Here is a 21,920-nt window from a genome sequence, read left to right on the forward strand (position 1 = left end):
TAGATGAATAAAAAACAGTATTTGATTCATAGTTATAACGGAAAATCATCGTTTGTAAAGTGAAAGGCATAGAGTCTATGTGAAATGATCATTGGTCAATTATGAAACCAGACTATTTCATAATTTGGTTTTCCTTTAATATTAATTTTAGATTTTCTATAAAATGATATTCCAGGGCCCAACAGGTTATATAGCATAAATACGTGAAGTACACCTGCAGTATGGAAACAGTACAACAAAATGGCCGTTTTACACTTTTTTCTAGTAAATTCCTCTCTAATTTATATTCTATTCTCTTTGGCTAAAATGTACATGTATGTACTGTACAAGGGCTACAGACAAGCATAAGTGAATTAGAGCGGTAAATCTAAGCCAAAGGTGTTGTGACACTTCCAAATCTACTCTGTCATAAAAATTTATGAGACTGTGAGCTTAAAAACTCAGCGTTGCCATGGATGTTCATTGCTACTCCTGCCGTTTACACGCGCTTGGTTGTAAATTTAGATTTATATAATAATTAAATCTGAAAATCAAAAATGCAGCAGAACCCTTTTTTATTAGAAAAGATCACAATGTATAAAAGAAAGTATGGACAATGCACAATTCACATAAAGTTTCTTGGAAAATATTCTCTTGAGCAATTTCTATTATTTAATTGTAAAAAAGTTTAAATTGAATTTTCAACAACAAAAAACTTTTCTTTTCCTTTTTGCTGAGAGTTCTTTTATTAAGTTTAAATAACTTACCTTTAAATCACACCATGAACTGTTCATAAGTATTTAATTCACACCATGAACTGTTCATAAGTATTTAATTCACACCATGAACTGTTCATAAGTATTTAATTCACACCATGAACTGTTCATAAGTATTTAATTAACACCATGAACTGTTCATAAGTATTTAATTCACACCATCAACTGTTCATAAGTATTTAATTCACACCATCAACTGTTCATAAGTATTTAATTCACACCATGAACTGTTCATAAGTATTTAATTCACACCATGAACTGTTCATAAGTATTTAATTCACACCATCAACTGTTCATAAGTATTTAATTCACACCATCAACTGTTCATAAGTATTTAATTCACACCATCAACTGTTCATAAGTATTTAATTCACACCATGAACTGTTCATAAGTATTTAATTCACACCATCAACTGTTCATAAGTATTAAAACAGTCAGATTAAAGTTACTATAAAAAAATTTATTTTGGCCATTCCGTTGTGCCATTTAGTTGGAATAAAAAAAATAAAAAAATATTAGTTTTTAATGCAAAAATTCAACTTGGTAACTCGAGTCTTTAAATGTTGATGAATAATAAATTTCATCAAACAAAATTGAAGAATAATGCTACTAAGTTGAATTTGGTTCAGGCACTGCAAACTAACTGCAGTAGAATTAGGTCAATTCAATTGACTTTACCATTGCAACTTTGTGACTCCGTTGCTCCACTAGTTCTGATTTTATGCACAGGATTAAGAACAGCAAATTTTGTAAGATAAAATTTTACATTTTTTAGACTGTGAATAAAGTTTGCAATTCAGCTTAGATCGTAATTTTAGACCAAGTGCGGGTAAACGGCGTGAGTAACTATGAGTAAACTGGGCCGAGCACTGCGTGGGTAAACGGCGTGAGTAACTCTAGAGTAACTTGGGCCGAGCACTGTGTGGGTAAACGGCGTGAGTAACTATAGAGTAAACTGGGCCGAGCACTGTGCGGGTAAACGGCGTGAGTAACTATGAGTAAACTGGGCAAAGCATTGTGTGGGTAAACGGCGTGAGTAACTATGAGTAACCTGGGCGGAGCACTGTGCGGGTAAACGGCGTGAGTAACTATGAGTAACCTGGGCCGAGCACTTTAGCTAGTATTAGATATATTTCAACTAAAATATCCTGACTTAGGGGAATAGGACGAAGCAAACTTTTGACAGGTGTAAGCTCCCTCCGTTAATAAAACTTAAACTTTTACCTTTCTCTCTTAATTCAAGTAATTTTGTCAACATCCATATTTTAAGTTTAGAACAAGAGTACATTGCTTTTTTAAGAAACAAAGGAATTGAGTTTTTGCCATTGAGATTTTCGAATCCCCATATCTTTGCAACCAGATTTCGTATTTGAAATATAAACAAATCTAAATATATAAATGTTTGAGTTATCTTCAAACGAAATAAGATACTGACTGTTATATAACGTAAAGTAAATGACACGTACGAGAATTAAATCGTTTATGTTTTCAATCATAACTTCTCTTAATAAAGAGCTATTCAGAAGAACAGAAATGTTTTGAATTTTTTAACATGTAACAGATAGATTTTTCATACTTGTGCAACAAAACTAGAGGAGTAATAAAGTCGTTGCAAAAGATTAAATTGATCAACTGAGATTTAAAGTGTCTAGAAAATATGGATCCATTATTGTTAAACTAAAATCTGAACCCTTTCATCCTCAGGTTAGAACTATTGGTTGAGATATCTTTGTCTAGAAAATATGGATCCATTTATGGTAAAGTAAAATCTGAACTCTTTCATCCTTAGGTCAGAACTATTGATATATATATAAAATATATATTGGAAAACAGAATTCTCCACCAAAACGAGGGATTTAAGAAAATAGTGAACATAACAAAAAGCTTTCAGGGGGCTTTCTACCTCATTTTATGTAATTCTGTTTATCTTATAACTGTTGATTTTTAAGCAGCCATTTTTTTATTGTATCTACTCCATTAAAAACATTTTTTATTGTATCTACTCAGTTAAAAACATTTTTTTATTGTATCTACTCCGTTAAAAACATTTTTTTATTGTATCTACTCTATTGAAAACATTTTTTTTATTGTATCTACTCCAATAAAAACATTTTTTATTGTATCTACTCCATTAAAAACATTTTTTTATTGTATCTACTCCATTAAAAACAATTTTTGCGGATTACTCTGTTCAACTTCTAGAATTTTAAAAACAAAATTTTTCGAAGAAAATATTTTTAATTTCAACTTCATCTAATTTTAGCCCGAACAGTTGAGTTCAGTATTGAGTACAAATAAACAAACCATTGCACAGTACACAATTGATCAGCATGTATAAGTTCCAAGGATTTTTAAAATAAATGCTTGAATAAAACTTGATAGTACAATGAGAACAGAAAGATATATTAATCTAAAATGAAAACATACCTCGAGGCCTAAACTACTAAACTACTAAAGTTAAAGTAGAGAACTGAAAGTGAAAATATAATTAAAAAGTTGGCTTTAGAACTTCTAGTTTAGCCTGTATTTATTAAAATATAAAATTACATTGTTTGAATTTGTCGAAATTAAAAGCCACTTTAATCGCTAAGGTGGTGGTCGAACAGTTCTTTAAACTTTACAAATAATATTTTTTTCTGGTTAAAAGATTGTGATTCATTTTTTTGTTTAAAAATGTAAACACTTTTTGAATTATTGTTTGCAGTACGTTCACATTTGTAGTGTCTTCTATATAACTATATATATAATGTTGTAATTTGTCCGATCATAACTCAGGAACCCCTGAACCGACTTTCCTCATATTTTGATGGGGAACTCGGAAGAGCCACGAAAATGTTCTTAGCTTGCATTCTTGAGATTCTAACTTGAGTTTGTCGACTTTAATTTTTGAAAATTTGGTTCCCGGTAAAAATCGACCAAGTACGGTTAAACGGCGGGAGTAACTTTGAGCACCCTGGGCAACGCAGGGTTCCAAAGCTAGTATTTAAATATTTCTTGAATTAGTAAAAAAAACCTAAATACATTTCAACCCCCCCCCCTAAGCTCCCTNCAAACCCCCCCCCCAGCCGTTGAAGGGTTAAGCCTGAAAATGTCTAATCTGAGTTATACACTTACAAGGATTAAAATTAAAAACTGCTGAGGTCTAGAAATAATAAAGATTTTTATTTCATCTTTTTCATCTTCATTGTTATAATGACTAGAAATACATATATTAATATATTTGTTCAGCGCAGAAAATGTTCTTTCATATTTTATAATTGGACTTTTCTGAATTAAAATGAACTATAATCATAATTTCAATTAATATGTCTATTTTATCTAGATTTAAAATTGTATTCTGTAGAAGTAGTTTGCTTTTATCAAACATGCAAATTTGTTATCCAAGGTGAAAATATAAGGCAAAAACTTTCCAAAAACTGTCGTTTTAAAAACCCAAAAACGATAGGAAAAAAATAAGAAAGAGAAGAAATAGAATAAAGAGAAGAAATAGAAGAAAGAGAATGAAGAAAGGAAAAAGAGGAAAGAGAGGAAAGAGAGGAAAGAGAGAAAAGAGAAGAAAGAGAAGAAAGAGAAAAAAGATGTTTGCCTTATATTTTCTTCTAAGGTAACCTGATGGATTTAACCTTTTACATTTCAAACTTAGGTTTTTTGATCTAACAGAATTTGTAGTTCGTAAAAAATTATAGGTTTACGACATCAAGGTGCAAAAAGGATCGTTATTTATAATAAATAATTTTCTGAATTTTCTCCTATCCTGAGTATTGAGTTATGTATCAATATTGAGGCCCACCATAAATTATGTTGTACATTGTTCATATAGCTAAAAATGTGCCCATTAGTAATACATAAATCATGTATTGCGATTAACCCAATCAATATACATATGTATATCTATATATAAATTTGGCTTGTCTGTCTGTTTGTTTGGGTGTTTGTTTGTTTGTTTGTATCCAATAAACGTCAAAACGGCTGAACCGATCGGGCCCAAATTTTTTGTGGGACATCTAGGGACCCCAGGGAAGGTTTATGAAAAATCAAAATTTCAAATATTTGTCTCCATCAAAATTCGATCGTCATTAAATTTTTAAAAATTTAATGACGATCGAATTTTTTTTATAAAAACCGCGAATTATTTTTGTTTTGTTTTACGATGTACACAAAGAGAACATGTTCACAACTAATTTAGAAGATGGGCGCGAAAAGAAGGGCGCGAAGCGCCTTGAATTTCTAGTATAAATATATATACACAGAAGTTTTTCTGTTTTATTTCAATAGTTAAATTCAAAAATGTTGATAACTTTAACTGTCGAAATATGTAAAAAATTTAAATTGCTTAAATGTTCCCCTTTCTACAGTGTTTTGGGTCCCACAAATATCTTTACTTAAAAATAAATTTACTTGCCTAAAACTGTTGAAAACTAAAATTGCTAAAATGTCCTCTTCTACAGTTTTAAGGGTTTCGGTGTATTATTTTTATTAATAATTCTGCTTGATTAAAGATCTCAAAAACAGAGAAAGGATAAAATTATATTATAGAAATTAAAGATCTTCTTTAAAAAGTAGCACTGTATTGTTTTTGAAATTCTTTTTCCTTTTTTCTGTCAACCATTCTAAAATTTGTCAAGAAATTTTTTTTTAAATTTTGATGCCAGTTTTATTCCAATTATAAGTTCAAATCCAGCATTATGTACTTTTCTAGTCTCTAATTTGGCTTCTATGGCTAATTATTTTGGTTAAGATTTACATTTGATATTAGAAAACAAAATAGTTCAAATAACAGATCTGGATCAGTATAAAATGTTGATATAAAGTTGTTTAACCATAGAATGCTTTTGAAATTTCTGAATTAGATTCTAAATATTATATAATAGTTTCTGCATAATTTATTGAAGTAGTTCCTAATTGATAAAACCGCAAGGTTTAAGTAGAAATTAATAGTTATAATAGTTCAAAGAATACACTGCATAAGACATTTCAACACTTCAAGTTCGAGCCAATCTTAAAAATAATGTAGTCTTTGCCACACCCTCAAATTTTTTTATCCCTACATCTTATTTGATCAACATCAGGTTGCAAAGATATAGGAATTAGACATCGGAGTGTGAGACAAAAACTCAATTCCTTTGTGAATAATTGTATACAAGCTGCCTGGATTGCTGTGGAGAAATTTAGATTTATTCTCGCAGTAAAAACTGTGTTTTCTGAAGAAAAAACTGTATTAAAGGAAGTTTGATATTTCAAGTGAACTTACATTTTTAAAAGGACAGGTCTAATTTGTAAGGACATTCTTAATCCTTTAGTTGATCAATAAGGTGGAAGAAATTGTGGTACACCAAATGAATTTACCCCTCTCCAGTCAGATTTATGAGGAGGGGGGAATGATCTAAGAGTATTGGAAACTATTCAGCCGGAACTTCGGAAATGTTTAAAAGCATAATATTTTTAGGTAAAATGAATTATGAAATGTGTTTTTAGATTAATATTTTAGCTCTAGGATTAGCAGAGAGGGAAATAAGTTAATTAATAAAAACAGAAAATACCTCGCAGGAAGATTATTAATTTTATACTAAAGTAGAGAAGAAAATACCTCGCAGGAAGATTATTAATTTTGTACTAAAGTAGAGAAGAAAATGATAAGATTTTAGTGGTAGAGAGTATGGGTTGGGATTTCTTTTAAAACGATCTAAATTGTTATGAATTATGAGGATAATCTAACTACAAACAAAATAAAATGATAAAAAAGAACAATGTTTTTTTTAGATTAATATTTTAGCTTTATAGGATTAGCAGTGGAGTTAATTAATAAGTTAATTAATAACAACAAAAAATTGTGTTAATTAATATGAATGAGGATAATTAACTAAAAAAAAAATATTAAAAAAAGTTTTATTTAGATTAATAATTTAGTTCTAAGATTAGCAGAGAAAGAAATAAGTTAATTAAAAAAACAGAAAATATCTCGCAGGAAGATTATTAATTTTATAATGAAGTATGATCTATCTAACTAGAAACCAAAAAAAAATTTCAAAAATGCTTTTGGGTCCATTTGTAATCAGCCACTTTTTCCAAAAGTCAGTTGGAACCATTTTCGATTTTTTTCAAACTTTAAATATTAAAAGACCTATGTGAGACATTACATAATCAGTAATTTAAGATTCTGTTGACCTCCGTTGCGGAGCACTGAGGTCATGAAGTTTTGACTTCTGCAAACAGGAATTGCACTTTCAAATTACCATAACTGTTTTGCTTTTTGAGATATAGACCCAATTTTTACGTCATTAGGTAATGAAAATAGGTTTATTTATTTCATCATAAAATAATCGATCAGTTTTAGAGGTTGATATTTTCAAATAAAAACTATTTCGAATAAAATATTTTTGCTTGGGTTGAAAAAAAACTTTAAAAAGTCTCAAAAAGTCTCGAAAAATGAAAAATCCTGACCGAAATTTATTATTTACCGACCCTGTTTAACTAGTTGGTATATAAATATATATATTTCTAAAAATTTCTCCATTTTTTCTGAAGTGAAATGTAAAAGTTGTTGAGAAATGACAAAATAATCAATTTAAAAAGTAAAAAACAACTCAATTAACCTTTATGCATACAAAGGTTTAGGGTGCAAATGGAGACCTACTTGAAACTAGAGTTTAATGGAGACCTACTTGAAACTAGAGTTTAATGGAGACCTACTTGAAACTAGAGTTTAATGGAGACCTACTTGAAACTAGAGTTTAATTAATTCTTCTGTTTCTTAAGGTATAATGGCGCCTTATGCACAAACAAAGTATAAAAGAAATTGTTTTGTTTCAAATATCTGGATTACTTTCAGAATAAGTAAAATATTTTCTTTGCTTTGAAGATGTTTCTTTCAGTTAAATTATATATCTTACAAAACAAAGTTGATATTGAATTTTTAACAAAAGCGAGAACACAATTTTCATTTCTTTTAAAGAGTTTTTTTTTTCTTAAAAATGTAATATTTTCAATTTTTATATCAATTCAGAAGCAAAGAGTTAAAAAAGCTATTTTTCATTTTAATTATACATTCCTTCTTAAAGGAATTGAGTTTTTCCCTCAAACTCTGATTTTCTGATCCCTATATATTTGCAACCCAATGTCGTTTCCCACCTTTTGGCAGACAAACTGAGCTTAAGACAAATTCCAACGCTCAAAGACCCCAATTTTTTATGTTGTCTTTCCCGTCTTCTGCATCTTCAACCGTCGCCCTCAACCATTCCTCATCATATTTAAAACTTTAAATTCTGTTAGATAAAATAATCAACGTTTTAAATTTCAAAGGTCTACGCCATCAGGTCACAAAGATATGGGGATTCTAACATTTGAGTTTGTATCAAAGACTCAATACCTTTTATAGTAGGTTGTCTAAAACATCAATTTATAGTTTTAAAATTGTTCAGATACCCCCCCCCCTCCATCTTGAATTATGTATGATATCCCTCAAACCACTCAACATTTATAAAACTTCCTTTGAAGTAAAATATGGGGAATTTGCAGTTCTTTAGCTCAAATTAAACAGTTTAAAAAAAATATAAAAACTTCCCTTTTCTGCCAAAATATTATTAACGAGAAAAATGTTGTTTTATCAAAATCGATTCTTTCAGTTTTACTTTTATGTTACCTACAATAAAAAGCATAACAAGTAAGAATGCAAAATAAAGTGTTTATAGGGACTGTAAGCGTAATCTGAATGAAAAGATTGCAATGCCTTGAAACCTTTATCTGATCAATAATGTGAAAGATATTCTCAGTTTTCTTCCAAGTTTCAAAATGTTTAACTCCAATAATTATTATAATCTTTCCTGCAGTAGAAATTATTATTCATACTTTATAAGTTAATTAACTTTACTTGAGCTGACAAATTTAGAATGGTGGATATCAAGATCAATGCTTGATCTCCTCTTTTTCTTAATATCCAGATTTAATAGTGCTTGTTATCCTTTTGTTATTAATCTCCAGATTAATTAACAGATCGGTATTAAGGATATCCCATTCTAAAGTTTTCAGCTCTGATCAGACAAAGCTTTGGATATCGTTTGTTGTGTATTGAATATTGCTATCTTAGGACAGTTAGTTGAAATCATGCTTACACTCCCTTTAGGGAGGACAAATTTAAAGACCTCTAAAAACAGACCATTTTTAGGATTAAATTGAAAAAAATAAATGTGACCAATTAACCCCCTCCCCCTCCATTTTCTGCACCCTTGCTGAAATAAGAATATTTATGCAGAATATTGACAGAATCTAAATTTGCAAATATTAAAGCATAAGGCATAAGGACAGGAAATTGAAACCCCGCTATTCATATTTCCAGATAATCCTGACACAAACTTCCGGTTTTTGAAAATATGGTGATCTTGCCAGACCCATGATATATATATACTTAGGTTCCATTCTAACAGATCACAGTATATACTTTATAGCATATATTTTGGGGTAAATCATATTTTTCAATAAACAAAATAGTATATTTTAAAACATAAAAAAATAAGTGTGTTTTTAAGCCAATCCTTAAGTACTTTGATCAGAATAAAAACACCATCTAAATCATAAATTCTTAAAGTAAAATTATTACATCCTTATATTACTATGGCACTCTCTGTACATTTTAGCTTTTCAAAATTTTAATTGTTCATTAAAATAAAATAAAAAATATCTTTGATTTTTTTTAAGGATTTCAGAATTTGCTAAATTTGTAACAGTTAATTTCAATTTAAACCATACACAAACCTTCCCTCGAGTTACATGGGTTGCCACGCAAATTTGGGTCTGATTTGTTTCTCCGTTTTGACGTTTATTGGATACAGATTGATGACCTATTTTAATAGATTATCAATTTTCACATTTTAATGAGAATCTTATTATTGTCCAAGTAAATTTTACACTTTTCACCTTTGCCATAAGATTAGCTGATTGTACAGTAGTTTCCACCTTTGCAATCAGATTAGCTGATTGTTCAGTAGTTTCCATCCTTTGAAATCAGATTAGCTGATTGTTTGGTAGTTTCCACCATTGCAATCAGATTAGTTGATTGTTCAGTAAATTCATTTAAAAGTTGTCAGCTAATTAGTTTAGTTAGATATTTGAGGGAGAATGTAGAGTGAAATGTATTGTAAGTAGTGTGTTCCAAAGCAAGTGGATTTTACTTGCGTGCAATTGGGAGCACTTGCCCGCAATTACGAGCCCTTGCTGAGTGAATTAAATTGCAACGGAATTGTGTGCAATTGTGAAATTGTTCAATAGCGCACTATAACGTGCAATCCGTCCAACTTTCTTGCGTTTGTGTTTTAATTTTTTGAGAAATTTTAATTAAAACCTAATGGAACGCAATAAATGCAATTAATTATTGCGCAATTTCGTTCAACAAGGTTGAGTTTTAAAAAATCAATTTAAACTTTGGTAGTGGCATACAATAATCCAAACTTTCATAATGTTCACATACAGCATGATAACCAGAAAACTCTGGCATGAGGACATCTTTTATAACTGAAGAAGGGATTTAATAAGTTACTAATTAAAAGTTTTTGCTTTGTAACAACATCTAATACACTGGAATTTTGTCTTCCTATACCATAGTTTTCTGGTTCTCACTGTAACAAAATATTAAATTTGAAATCTACGCAATTCCCCAAATATTTAATTGGTTCAGTGTTCGTAATTATAGTGCAATTCCATGAAAAGTAGTGGCGCAAGCGGAAAAATCATTACGTGCAATTCCACGCGTAATGTAATTCCGATTTGAAACCCTAATTGTAAGAGAATATTAGTCTTCTCAAAGTTTTGACATGAGTAAGCTTTTATTAATTTCTTCTAAGTTCTAACTTTCTCATGTCAAACTTTTAATGGTTTTTTTTTTATGAATTACATCTTAATCTACTTAATCTACATTATCTACTTTTTTCATACATATTTCACACAAAATTTAATTTTTCCTACACCCATATTTGAATTTTCATAACCGAAAAGTGAAGAAATAGCTAAAGAAGTATTTTATACATTTTAAAAGGTTAAAGAATTGTTCTCCTTAAATCTATTTAATTGAAATGTGTTGTTATCATTATTGAAATTAGGTGGAAAAAATAATCAAACAGCCAAGAGCTATTTTCCACCTAATTGTTTTATACTTTTACTGGTAATATAATCATCAATTTGTAATTGTAAACTCGTTCTGTACACAGATATATGTATTTTAGCAATAAACGTTATCTATCTATCTATCTAAGAATCAGTTGGGAGTGGGACTGTGCAATAACTGTCAAACTGAACCCGGAGAAAAATAAATCATAAAAATACAAAACCAATTTAATAACTTTTGCAATCTATATGAAATAGATAGATTCCACTAATTAAAATAAACCTGAGATAAAATGAATCTAAATCTGTAATCCCAAGGAAAGAAAGAAATGAATTGTACTATAGTCCGGGGTGGACTAACCAGAGTGAGCAGTATTCGGTTTCTTCTATTTGAAATCAAACATGTTTTGGTCTATGCTTCAGTAATCTTTTTACTTAACAATTTGTTTATTTTATACTATTGTATATGAATAAAAATCAATAAAGCAATGCACTGAGTTTCTCAAATATTCAACGAGTCGGTTTTTCTTACAATATATTTATATACAAAAGATGCAAACTTTAAATCGAACGATACTTATACAAACTAAATATTATGAATCAATCAGTTTCATCAAATAGGGGAATTCTTCAAGGGAACCTTAATTCAAGGGAGCTGAATCACAACTGCCTTTTTTCCCTCTATTTCGCTCCACCCTTAGTTCGCATTCTACCCCACGCCCTGTGAGCTGGCCGGCCAGCTCACCAGCTCCCGGGTTCGGGGATAACGGATTTCTCCGCGTGGCTTGGGTTAAATATAGAAACCAAACATAAACAAGAAAACCCGTTAAACATCAGTAAAAGGTGGGGGGGGAGGCAAAATGGGGTTGAGTGCGAACGAAGGGTAAAAATAATGACAAACAAAATGCTATTTACAGTCGCAGGAAAGATCAAAACATCATTTTCCTGCTACAATACATTTTCATTCAAAATTTGTATTCCGCCAAAAAGTAATAAAAAAAGGCAAAAAATTTATGTTTTCTGGGTCAAATTGTGATCGAAAGTCACAACTTTCTGGAATATTGACAAACTCGTTAAATCCACGTGCAGTAGATTTATTAAAACATATTTTATAAGAACTAAGATAAGACACATGTTGTTAGACTGCCATGTGCCTTTAATTTGCATTTGTATAGACTGAAAACTAAATGAATATGATTAAGGTAAAATTATTCATAAACTATTGAAGTTCTAACTAGTGTTATAGTTCCTAAGTACATAATTCAAATTGTTGAGAAGATAGAACTTAGAACACAAATTATGCATATAAAATAAAGAACATTTTGAGGGATTTTGGGTATTCATGTTTTTATTAATCCTAAACAGGTGGGGGGGGGGGAGCTCTAATTTTGTTCACTTTAACCTTGAAATTTTCATTTTGATCTAAAAACTGTATTTTCAAAAGCCCTTTAAAATAGATGGATGCAATAAAATGTGTTACATCATTATATTTGTCAAAAACCATAAATAATTTCTTTAATTTTTAAACATTATTTTTACATTTTTTTAAAACCTCCCTGGCAACCTAACTATTAAAGTTATAAAGTCTGATTTTTTAAAAATGAACTGGCCTTGAAAAATTTGACTGTGAACATGCATTACAGCCCTATCTTTTTTTCTCTTCGGCCTTTTTCTAGATTTAGATTTCCAAGTCTTTATTGAGTTAAACAAAAGACTTCCTTGCTCTCACAAATAAAGTTATGTGTATTGTGCAACTCTATTATGATCAATTAGAAGTTATATCAAATGTTACTTAATGTAAACAATTAAGTTAGCTAATAATAAGTTATCAAAAGATATTTACTCAAAACAGGATTCTTTTCATAAATTCTAGCTATTGACATTTTAAAATCAAGGAGACCTACTCTAAAAAGTCCCATGTTTGATGTCCAAATATGAAAAATTATATATTATTGGAACTTTCTTATGTTCTACTTTCAGAATCTGAAAATAAACTTGAAAAGAAACTGAGTTTTTGACACAAACTTAAATTATCTAATCCCTATATCTTTACAATCTGATGATATACTCCTTTGTTATTTCAAACTTAGATTGTTAGATTTAACAAAATTCATAGTTTGAAATATCGAAGGTCTACAACATTGTGTAGCAAGAGATTAGAAAAGTAGAGTTTGTGACAAAAACTCAATTCCTTTGAAAAAATTGTAAATTTTTTTGTTAAATTTAGCTAATTATATATTAAAAATGTTTACAAAAAACTCCAATAAAGTATACATTTTTGAAAAGCCCTTGACCATGCAATTTCAAATATGCAAAAAGTTTAGCAAAATTTTAAATAATCTGATGTGCAGTAAAGAAAAACAGATAATTTGCAAATTTCTTTTAACGGGTTGTATGCAATTAATTTGCAAAAATTCCTTTCCAAACCTTGTTCAATACATTTCCTTATACTAAAGGCTTTCCAGAAATATTATTCTTTTATTAGAATTGTATGTCATTAAAAAAAATTCTTATCCATGGGCAACGCCGTGTACTTGTGTTAATTTTTTTTTTACATTTCTCTTTTTTCCACAGGCAATGCAGGGCCTTTAAGCTAGTTTGTAATAATTTGTAATTTGTACTAATGTCAAAAACCAAAAATTTTTTTTTTTCATATTTGCCTGACATTATATTGCAACCCTATCCCAACTCTAAAGTCTTTTTCTAGTCTTTACAATATCAGATTGAAAAATAATAGGTATAAGAAATTCATAATTAGTTATCTTCCAATAAATATACTAAGCAGTTTATTGATGGTTTCTAGGTTCTCCCCATGACAGAAAGTAAACGATGTAATTTCCTTTCCATTTTAACCCTGATTACATTGGAAGTTTGTACAATGAAAATCTATTGTCCAACTGTATGAAAGTATAATTTTCCAGTCTTGCCAATTCAAAGTTTCTTGTTTTAAGGCGACATGTTTTAGTTGCCACAATTTGTTAAAAATTGTTTTGAAGTGGAGCAAAGCACAATGCAACAAGCACTGAAATCCTAACTTAGGATGAGAAGTTATTTATTGAAAGTTTGAAAACCTTATAAACATCAAAGTTAAGAAACAGAGTTGTGTCAATAAATAGAACTCAAACATAGTTAAAAACACTGTAAACTTGGATTCATATAAAAAAAATTACTTAGGCAATTTGAGCAAATAGTACATTATATATACAGACTATAGATGGAAACAGACAGTACACCAATAGAATCATCTTTTTCTAATAGAAAATTAATGGGCTGAAGAGAATTATATGAGGAGTATATATGTTACCATACACCGGCCAAAAACCAAACCACAATGTAACAAATTCCAAAAAACATAAGTCACATTTTACAAAATTCCAAATATATAGGGTTATTACTTTTTTTAAAGTAATCACTTATAATTCTTCATCTACATTTGAAATGAAACAAACTTACTCATTGAGATATTCTAAAAAGTTGAAATGTGGCTTGAAGTTGAATATACCCCTAATTTTAACATTTGTATTCAAGGAGTAATGTTGTTATGCACTTCCTCCTTCACACATAAAGATGTTAGTTTAACACTCTAACAAACTAGTCTACAGTACATCTTAATACTGTTTGGAATGTACAACAGTACAGTTTTACATGGAACATTTAAACTTTAGATGGGGTTTCCCAAGGGTGTAATGCAAGGAAAGTTAATTGCGGTTGTATATACTCTTTTTCGTGTATGTGCATGTGGGTGCATCAGTGTTTATTTAGTATCCGAGGAGGTTAAAAGCATTAAATTTTGATAATTTTGATAATTCACATAAGAGTTTCCTATGAGCAGAATATTTCATTGATTTTTTTATGTAAAAGATGGATCCCATGTCAGACTTTGACATTACTGCCCAGAGACAGTACACTGCAGTACAAAAGATGTGTACACTTCTGAAATAACTTTCCTTGCATTACAATCTTGGGGTTCCCTAATTTCTGATAAATCATTTCAATCAACCAAATTTTTGATAAACCTTTTGCAAAAAATGTTGAACTATTTTTAGATTTTTTGCATACATTTTCAGTAAATTCAAAAACTATTTAATGTAGATGCTTTCCTGCAGGCTAGGAGAGCACAGCTTTACTCAGAAAGCTCTCTGCACTACTTTGCAGCAAGATTGTCAAGGTATCACAACGAGCTCGCAACTAATGAAATGTTGATACGGTTTGGGTTTGCAAAGCTTTAAATTTTTTTTCCCCCCCCCCCCTCCCTAAAAATGTGTATTATACTCAAACAATAAAAATCTAATGTTGACAACTGGATATTAAGTATCACAAATATAATTTACATATATACATATTCATTATTCATCCATAAATCAAATATGTACATTTTACTTAGACAATGACAAGAAAAATCATAATTTTTAATGTAAAATATTTTTTTATCATGACACATTACACAATATTTGCAGTGAACATGAAAGATTAATTTAATAGTTGTACTACAGTATTAAAGCTTTATCATAATAGTGGCAGTGAAAATATCTTAAAATACTTAATAAACACCCTTTCCTTTCCCAGAAATTCATGAATCGCTGAATTGCAAAGCAGGATGGACTTCTTGTCCCCCACCCCCTACAAGGGGGGCAAGTCTTTTTAAGGGAGGGGCATACCCCCCTTAATCAGGCTGGGGGGACTTGCCCTCATTTCCCCCCCCCCCTACTTGTGCGTCTGCAAATCGTATGACTACCTTACCCTATTCCAGTACTCATGATTTGCTATGATGCTGAGAAAGGTGTCTACACAATACACATAGGTGGGAGAGTAAAGGCCAAGCAACCCTGAACCCCATGCTCAATTAGCTAGCAGGATTCTTAACTACAGAACCCATGGCTGGGTTTTAGTCTAGAAAAAGGAATAATCAAGAGCTATTATGTCTAATACTAGTCTATTGTATACCCACTCCACTTGGTGATCGGAGCCCTTTCTGGTAGGGCCATGCACACTTAATGTGGTACTGTCTAAGGAATTCCGCTAGACTGGGAAACAGTATAACATGTGAAGTGTTCTTTAATGAAAGATTTCTGATTTGCCACTCAAACAAACCCTTATCCTCATCTCCACTCTCCTCTGCCTACTATCTAGCTTTTCAGAAGTACCAAAGAGACTTTAGGACTTTCTCTGTTGGATCCTACAGCAAAATTAAGATAACCAGACGTTTCAACTTCTTATCTTTGTGGTAAATGCTTAATTTTACAGCTCTGATAACTTGCTGAAACTAACATATTTTATGTTGGGATAGGGTTTTTCGGTGACTTAACCTTGCTGTTTTGACTTCGGAAAACGCGGAAAAAATATAGAGATTTTTTCCAGTACTAAGAATTATACCATAAAAGAAAAATCTTATTGGAAGTGTGTAATACCAAGCTGGAAAGGAAGAGCTATCACAAGGGGGATTTTATTTTAGAAAAAATCCCCCTTGTGGTTTTTCTAAATAACTTAAAGATGGCTTACATTAGATCGCTTTAACTTCTTTCTTTTTCAACATCATTGTTGTGAACCAATTTTTGAAATTTTTTTTTTCATGCGGCGGGTGGTAGGTGTTTTTAAAAAATCAGAAATGCTTTATAAATTCATTAATTTTATAAGCCTTATTACTACAGAGCTAAAATTTTTACATTTAAATAGACCTTAAAAATGAATGTAATAACAAGTGTTACGTGTTAATATTTGTCAAAATTAAAGATAATTGTTGTTGAACATTTTAACCATTAAAGTAAGAGGTCTAATTTTTGTTAATGAGCAGGACTTATAAAGTTGGACTGAGGAAATACATCACACTCCCCAATCTCAACTCTAAGGGCAAACCCATAGAGGGGGGGGGGGCAGTGGAAAACACACACTCACCCCAACCTGTATAAGACAAAAATAGCTCAATCAGGATAGGATTAAAGAAACCTTAGTTTATATTTGCAATTGGACACTGAAGTTTTTCCTTTTTTTATTGTTATTTAAAATATAGGAAATTTTAAAATTCTAAAAATCTTGAAACTTTTATTGTGAGGTTTCACATAAAAAGAAGTTGTTCAAATATAAACAATACAAGAAACAGACAAACCAAGTATATGTATATTTAGAGATACACAATACACTTGGGATACAGAAGAAGAAAATAATTCTTAGAATTCATAAATTTTAGATTAGTTATTTTGTTGCCGGAATGAGAAATTGAGAATAGGAGGGAATACTGAGAAAATATAAGAGAACAGAGCCCCTAGGGTGATGTGGGAAGAGTAAAAACAGAGTACAAAAAAAGGTTATTAACGAGATCTTGGATATAATAAAGAATTTTTTTGGTAATCTCATTTTTGACAATTTTTTTATTTTTTTACTTGATTGATTGGCAATCTAATTGATCCTTTACAAAATTTGCGAAACAATTTTTTACTTAAAACAAAAGTGCAGGAATATATTTTTTCTATCACATCGTCACCTTAACATATCAGATGAGTAGTTTCAGAGAAAATGCACGTAAATAAAACTAAGAAAATCCGCAAATTTATTCTTTAAATTGTAAGAGCTAAATTTCTCTTGAAATAGGAATACTCATTTGAGAAGACTAAGAAGATTTAAGGTTTAAGATTTTAGGGTGGGATAAAAATAATACAATTCCACACTTTTTTTGCTACTCATCTAATTTTGGGTAAAAATTAACTCACACATGTTTATTTATGTGTTAGCTTCAAACGACTGGACTGGATGGGCTGAAGTTTTCGAGGAAACCCATGGGTGCCCTGAAAGGAACATAGGTTAAAAAAATTTCGACGTTTTTTCAAAAATCAAAACAAATTTTTTCAAAATTCAAAAAAGAATTTTCCACAGGCAACACGCGCCGGCGCTTCAGCTAGTTATGCATATAAAAGATAAGGAGTAAAAAATTATTTATAAGTTTTTTTGAAAATATTCAAGGAAAATTTGAATTAACAATATATTCGGGGAAAATACCACCATTCTGCATGTTTTGTATCTTTAAGTTAAATATTAATAAATCTTACCATAATCCATTTCCTTTTTCTTCTCCAACCTTGGCAAGATATATTTTACTTATTGAAAACTCTTTATTTTCTTTATTACATATATGTATATTTAGATATATCAGAAGACAGTTAGTTGCATTGTTAAAAATATTTCAATTTTTCCCGTTCCAGTGTAGATTTTTTTCTGTACGCTACGAAAGATAATTCCTTAAAGGAACTGTAAAGGAAAAATAAAAGGGGATAAAGACTAAAACCTAAGATCTTCAGGAATTGATAATTATATATTATAAATTATACTAAAACTTATATATATATATATAAGATTTTGTATTAGTTTTACTATAATTAGTTTTAAACAGATCATTGTTTCGCGGAGTTAGAGATGTTTCAGAACCAGATGAAGGATTAGAAGTGTCATCTCATGTATTTTGATCTCTATTACTGTACTGCAGTTCAAGTGCTCTGATACTCCCCTCCCCCCTTCATGTTAAGACTAGCTAGACACAAACCAGTTTTTTGTTGACAAACAAGTGTTGGCTCAGATTCGTTTTTTATTTACAATTGGTTTGACAATTAAGTCAGTACAGCCATCACCATAGGAACTATCAGAGCTTCACTGAGCGTATTGGTATGAAATTTATATTATTTTTGTTTTTTTTCTGACTGTTATATGTTTTATTTATATACCATTATAATATGTCATATTTTAGCATATAAATAAACAGAGGAGAATAAATGTGTTCCTTCGACCCGTTAATATCTGCGATCATGTTGCTGCTGAGTTTTCTATATAAAGAGTAGAAGTTGTTCAAAAACCACGAAAAAATCATATTCAGCAAATACTCAACCAATCTGAAAACAACGATATCCCAGAAGATCGTGAAAAACTCAGGTTTACTCCTATTTTTATTTGATTTTAAGAATTTTTCATTTTTAATACATATAATTGATAATATAATTGATATGTCTGTCTTACGTGACCGGAACTCCCACCAATGGCGATGCAGTATCATTGTCATGTGTCTCCGTCAGTATTTTGGTTGTGTATTTGTTGAATATGATCTGTTTAAAATTTACAATCTTATACAAAATCTTATATATAAGTTTTGGTCTCAACTCCTGAAGTGCTTAGGTTTCAGCCTATACCCCCCTTTAATTTTTCCTTTACAGTCCCTTTAATAAAATTACTTCTTTTAGCTGCTCTAACAGTTTTATTTGATGACGGTAGTATTAAATTTTGGGAATTTTACTTTCTTGATTGTTTGAATTTGGGATCTGGCAGCTAGTTCACCAATATAATGGGTAAAGTAGGAATAATTTACCCATGTCCGTATAAATATCTGGCAGCTAGTTCACCAATAGAATGGGTAAAGTAGGACTAATTTACCCATGTCCGTATAAATATCTGGCAGCTAGTTCACCAATAGAACGGGTAAAGTAGGACTAATTTACCCATGTCCATATAAATATCTGGCAGCTAGTTCACCAATAGAACGGGTAAAGTAGGAATAATTTACCCATGTCCGTATAAATATCTGGCAGCTAGTTCACCAATAGAACGGGTAAAGTAGGACTAATTTACCCATGTCCGTATAAATATCTGGCAGCTAGTTCACCAATATATTGGGTAAAGTAGGACTAATTTACCCATGTCCGTATAAATACTTAAAAATATGACAAAGTGTTTGACTGATAAAACTGATTTGGGTCTAATTTAGCTAAGTCAAAATAAATCTATATCGCCTGTACTTTGGTCTTTTCATTCAACTGAGTCTTCATGATAAAACCATTTTGTGAAACTTGTATTTTTGTTTTTATAAGATTGATATTAAACATAATATAGATATTGTAATATTGGTAGAATGGATAATTAAATTACAATCAAACATAACATAATAATTTATCAAAAATGGAAAAGTCAGGAAAACTTTTTATATAATACTCTCATATTATTCCATGTACATATATTCATGTACATTAAATTGTATAGAGTCTAAATTTTGTGTAGTATTTGAATTGAAAAGCAATTTTTGCCACAACTATTATTTTTTAATCCTTAAACCTTGACATTACTATGAATTTTTAATCCTTAAACTCAATGGCTGAGACATTAGCTATTTCAAACCATAAATACTGCAATAAATCAAATAATCTAAGTTTCAATCATCAAATCCTTACACAAATAGGTTGCTCCATTCCTTTACAATTTTCCTATATTTGATATCATAATTCTGTGTCCTTATAATCTATCCTGAGGTCGGAATTAATTAATGGTGTTGTATAGCTAAACTAGGCATGGATAGTTCAACTACTTCTAACTAAAAAGTAGTAGGTCTAGCCATACCTTCTTACAATATTGTAAAACCAAAACAGAATTTTCGTGTTGAAAAGTTAAATTGAATTCGTGTTGGACACCATTTCTTCTTTCATAAGTTTAAATTAGGTTTCCCCAAGAACACCAGTCCGCATCATCTCTTTAAAATGTAAAAAATAAATATGATAGAAATTTATATCCACATCAATTTGTAGATGTTCTTTTTTTCATCGGAAAGAAAGGATAATGTATTTATAATAAAAAATTGTACTGCATGTAACACAAACGTAATAAATATCTATGTAATTTTGTATCTTCGTATACCGTGATAATGATTTTAACTTTGAAACCTTTACTTTACCCGAATACAGATTAGCCAAAATTGATATGTCACCTTTGAACGTTGTTTATCTATCAAGTTGACCGATATAGACCAAATTTCTAGTTGAGTTAGAACAGAACAAAATTGCACTTTTTGTGCAAAATTTTGTTGATATTTTAGAGTGAAAATAAAAAAAAAGTTTTGCTCCGCTCAATGGTTCTGTGCCAACAATTATGAGTTTAAATTTTGCAATTACGGTTTGGAACAATACATATTGGCATTCAAAGTGTTATTTTTTTACTTTTAGCCAAAAAATAACCAATATTTGAGAAGGATATAATTTAGTATTCTATGGGAGAGATGGTTGTCGGAATATATGAAATACAAATGTTATATATGCATAATATACATAATACATATAATTTACATATTTTACAGGGTGACCCTAGTTTTGCTATTTAATGTTCCATTTTCACATGTTGGTAAAATAGCAAAATATATTTTGAAAACAGTTCTGCCAATTTTTTTTTGACTTATCTGTAGCATTTACAGTTTATAGAACCAGGATTGTTAGAAACACAAGTCCATAGAATCTTAAATCAGCGGTCTAGTTCTTCTTAATATTTAATAACAGTTGGATCAGGGAGATCAGGGGTGTCAAATTCTGCGCGTGCTAAACTGACTTGAAATGCGTAAATAATTCAGATTGATAAAAATGAATTCCTGACTATTATAAACTATTGTTATGTTTGATTGTAATTTTTACCCTTCTCTTCCTTATAAAGGGTGTAAAAAAACAGTAATTGTTATTCTATATTATTTTTATAACTGTTTTCTACGTAGTTTATAGAATAATGAAGATTAGAGGATAAATTAATTGAATTAACGATATAATGGTTTAGATAATTGCATAATTGCTAAAGTTACCAATAGATTTAACTTACACTAATCATTATCATTCAAGTATAGTACTTAACACTATCAGAATTGAAGAGCGTTGTCTTCCCCCATCCCCCCACCATAGTTTTAGTAGAAGTAAATATTTCCATTTACTGATAGCGCCGATTGAAGGATTCATAACTCTGATTGGATAATGAGATAGAAAGAAGGATAGATGTTACCGCCATACTATTTCTATTGGTTCAGAATAGACAACAAACACATGACTGAACCCTGATTGGATCAGGCGCTAATGGACTCGGCATACAGGGGGCTTACAATAGAACGCTCAAACTTAACTTCCCTTTTTTAACTTCATAGTTTTGAACTAAGAAATGTATTCATTGCCAAAACTAAAACCTTCTAGCCCCTATGCGTAAAGATGGTGTAAATCTTTATTATTTAATCTCAATAAATCATATATATATATATATAAATCTAAGATCTAAGACATTGTGTTGCAAAGATATAGGGA

The sequence above is a fragment of the Eurytemora carolleeae genome, unplaced genomic scaffold (genome assembly GCF_000591075.1).
Source record: "Eurytemora carolleeae unplaced genomic scaffold, Eaff_2.0 scaffold157, whole genome shotgun sequence".
NCBI classification, from domain to species: Eukaryota; Metazoa; Arthropoda; class Copepoda; order Calanoida; family Temoridae; genus Eurytemora; species Eurytemora carolleeae.